The following is a 4404-nucleotide window of genomic DNA, read 5'->3' as shown; positions in this document are numbered from 1 at the left end:
GAATGGGGCATATTTGCCCACATAGTCATGCCATTTGGGTTGATGAACACACTAGATACCTTTCAACATCTCATGTGTGCCATCTTCAAAGACATGCTTAAGTGAGAATTGAAGGTATTCGTTGACAATCTATGTGTCCACTCTAGTTGGAGGGAACACCTAGATAAACTTCGAGCAATGTTTGAGTGGTATAGGCTATATAATCCCTCCTTGAACCCCTTGAAGTGCTAGTTTTGGGTAAAACATGGATGTATCATAGGGCATGTGGTGTCTAAGAATGGCATTGCCACCGACTTCTCCAAAGTCAGGGTCATTGTTGATTTACCACCACCCACAAACTATAAGGGAGTTCAGTGCTTCTTGGGGCACATAGGGTACTATAAAAATTTCATTCTAAACTATGCATTGATTGCTAGATCCCTTTACAAATTGTTTATTGTATTTGAGTGGATTGAGGAACGTCAACACGCTCATGAGGAACTAAAGAAGGCTCTTACAACCACATCGATCCTACAAGCCCCAGATTGGAACATAACCTTCAACATGCATATTGATGTATCAAAGTTCATAGTGGGAGCTATTTTGTGCCAACCTGGTGAACATAATCTTGAATATCCTATGATCTTTGCTAGCATACAACTCACAGATACAAAGATGAATTACTCCGTGATGGAGAGGGAAGGCCTAGCTATGGTGTTTGCTATGAGGAAGTTTTGTAATTATCTTTTAGCTATGCCCTTCACCTTCTTCATTGACCATCATGCTTTGCTTTATTTAGTAAACAAACCTTACGCTGTAGGATGCATAGCTAGATGGTTACTTCTGCTTCTAGAGTTTTTCTTTGTGGTTGTATGTAAGGGTAAGTAGACCATATGCTCGCATACCCAGAGGAGAAGCTGCTGAACAAGGCATCATAGACGGCTTGCCAGATGCGTACCTTTTTAGCATGTCCAATGAGAGAGACTTGTTTAGGGCCAATCTAACCCTGTACTGGGCAAATGACATAGTCTAAATCCTAGAGTATGGATTTCTTGAGAGACCTATAGAGAAGGCTAAGCTAAAGTACCTTATCCTCAAGGTTCAACTCTATTAGTTAATAGCAAGCTAGCTTTATAGATTAGGACATGACGAGTTATTAGATGCATGTGTAAGTATGAGATGCATGATGCACTTTACTGAAGTACATGGTGGAATTCTTAGAGGACACTTTAACAGAGACACTACAGCATGTAAGGTGCTGCAATCTCAAGTGTGGTGGCCACCCTATTCTATGATGCAGCTAAGTTTATAAAGCATTGCAATGAGTGCCAGAGAATCAAAGTTCCCTTCCATAAGGACAAGATGAACCTTGACCCCGTAATAGCACCACAACCCTTTGAAAAGTGGGAAATCGACCTCATTGGGCCGATCAATCCCACAATGCAATACTCACATGCAAAGTATATAATTCTGGTGATAGATTATCTCACAAAATGGGCTGAAGCTTAGGCCACTAGAAAAAATGACGCTAGGACCATGTCTAAGTTCCTTTGGGAGTAGGTGATCTCATGATTCCGCTACCTCATCAAACTAGTTAGTGATCACAAGACACACATTTCATCAATGAATTGATTGCCCATTTTCTATCCACCTTCTTGATTATCCATAGGAAATCCTCACCACACTACCTTCGAGCTCATGGTTAGGTGGAATCTATAAATAAGATCCTACCTAATGTAGTCTCCACCTTGCACACACTGATTGGGACAATAAGCTCATGGCAATGTTATGGGCCTATAGGATAGCTTATAAAATGGCCATAGGGTAGACACCATTCAAGTTGATCGAAGAAATCTTTCCAATGAAGTTATTCATTTCAAGCTTGAGAGAATGGCAATCCAAGAGAGATGGGATGGAAAGGTAGCATGAACGGAATGCTTGGTAGAGTTTCGACTCTTGGCAACCCATGCACTGATCTACGAAAAGGTGAGGCACAAGAGCTAGTTTGACAAAAATGTCAAGAAACATGACTTTGAGAAGGGTGACCTCGTACTCATGTACTTTGTGAAGGGCCATAAGCAAAAGGTGAAGTTGAGGGGATTGGAACCTTTCAAGGTCCACAACAATAGCCAAATCAACAACATAGAGCTCAAGACTCTAGAGGGAGAGATCATAGGATTCTTTATTGGAAGTTACCTCAAGAAGTACTACCCTCCAACACACCCACTACATGAGCCTCCAAAGCTAGACTTGCCTATGAATGTAAGAGTAGCCACCATTAGTGAGATAGAGGATGAGGATGAGGAAGAACTGGCACTTGCATACTTGCGCATATTGATTGTCACTGGCCATAGGACACATGCCTTTGATGCACTCATTGACGAGGGAGATAACTATAATATCCTTACACACAATCATTAGATCCTCATTGGTTAGCCCTAGTTGCAACCTACTAACACTAAACTCAACCCATTTGGGAGGTAGTCTTATTCACAACTAGGGAAGTGCAAGGTAGTAGTCTCTATCTAGATTGAAAGCCTACTAATGTTCTTCTATATGCTGCCTAACACCAAGGCCACTAGTAAAGAATTGTTGCCAGGACATGCATTCAAGAAGCCAGTAGCACACTGCAATGTTGACTATGACTCACAACATATTCGTCTTACCATTGGCAATGTTTGGATAGTGATAGCTTTCACCAAGGGGCAGCATGGCTCCATCTAAGGTTGCAACACCACATTAGCAGAGCAACTTAGTGCCAAGCCTAAGGAGGGGGGTCATGACTTATCCCGATCCACCACAAAAAACTGGCCACAACCACTAGCAAACACACTCAAGGCCACTAAGCAGTAGCTCAAATGGGTACCCAAATGACAGTTGTAGTTGCCTAGGAGCCAAGTCGCATGAACGCATAATCCTAGAACCTTATGCCCTAGTAGGCCTAGGAGGCAAAGTTGGCGTACGGAACCCAACAAACGGTCAAGCCACAATGGGTGTCTAAAGCCCTATTGTGCACTCATTAAAGGATACTACAAGATAACAATTGGATTTGGTTGCTCTGACAGTAGTGAGCTATGAAAGGACACTGTAGTGGCTCTGGTGACTCTTCATATCAGACATACCTCTTGGGAGGGGTATCCACGACCTAAGAAGGATTATTGAGAGTGATTTTTGAGAGATTTTAGTGAGGATATGATGTATTATTGATGGAGAGAGAGAGAGAGAGTCAGAGATAGCCAATTCTACTAAAACAGAGTTATTGTATATGAGAGATTGGGAGAGAAGAATATGAAGATATTGAAGATGAATACTATGTGATGTATTTCCATTCAAAGATAGTATATTCCTTTGCTTTCTTTATTCTATTGATGGATTTTGTGAAGATATTGAAGAATATGGTTGATTCTATCAAATCCGTGGGAGATCTACATGATGCTATTTTCTTGCAAGAGAATTCCTTTTTTCTTGGTGTTTCTCTTGGGGCTCCATGTTTTTGGTGCGCAGCCAGGGAAGCTTGCCATCAACAAGCACCAGAAGAGGCTGAAAATGAAGGAAATGGCATTGCCAAGAAGAGAAGAATTCAATGGATGTTTGTAATGTTCCTTCTTCCACTGAAGAGTTGGAGTTTCTCATAATCAAAGCCACTTTCCACAAGAAGTTCATCCCACAATGGCGGAAACACATCACCATCATGATGCATGCTCTATGTAGTGGACAGTTTCCTCTTCCTGTTGAAGCAGCAGAAACTTGCATCTTGGTGGCAAACTATTTGGGAACAAACTGAAGAGCAGAAACAGAGAGAATGACCATACATGGAAGATTTCATATTCATTGAGAAGTTTCCAAACATCATCAAGTGGGAGATTGTGAAGAAGCTTCAGGAGTCTTGGTGTGTAGAGGTTCACAAAGGCAAGAAGGAAAAGAGTTGTAATTTTTTCGTGGATGCTCAACAGCAAGATACATGGGATGCTTGGTGTACTGATAATCTTCTGTTTGTTCAATTGGCAACCCACTGGAAGTTGGTAGACAGAGTGTTTTTCACAACATACACTGTTGAAACCATCAGAAGCTGGCATTACTATGATGATGGCACCACCACAATGCTCAGACGTATGAATTTTGACACCTTCAGAACCGAATACCTTCCTCTGTGTAGTGGCATGAAAGCAGAATTCAGAGATGTGGAAAAGAAAGAAGTAGAAGAAATGTTGGCAAGACAGTCCTCTAGAGACTGAAGCCTTCTGTTAACCCTCAGTGAAGCACTAACAACATAGTGGAACCAACCCCCTGATGAATGACACAATAAAGAGGCAAGCGTTAGAATGATTCTAGAGGTACGTGAGAAGAGAGAAAGAAAAAATCAAAGCTGAGAACGAGCTCGCAACAGAAGCCGCCTTTGACGCCCTTGCGGAACTCTTTACAGAA

The sequence above is a fragment of the Lygodium microphyllum genome, chromosome 5 (assembly GCF_053477565.2).
Source record: "Lygodium microphyllum isolate KBCC chromosome 5, Lygodium_microphyllum_v1.1.10, whole genome shotgun sequence".
NCBI lineage: Eukaryota > Viridiplantae > Streptophyta > Polypodiopsida > Schizaeales > Lygodiaceae > Lygodium > Lygodium microphyllum.
The sequence above is the reverse complement of the archived record's forward strand: the minus strand, read 5'-3'. Positions refer to the sequence as shown.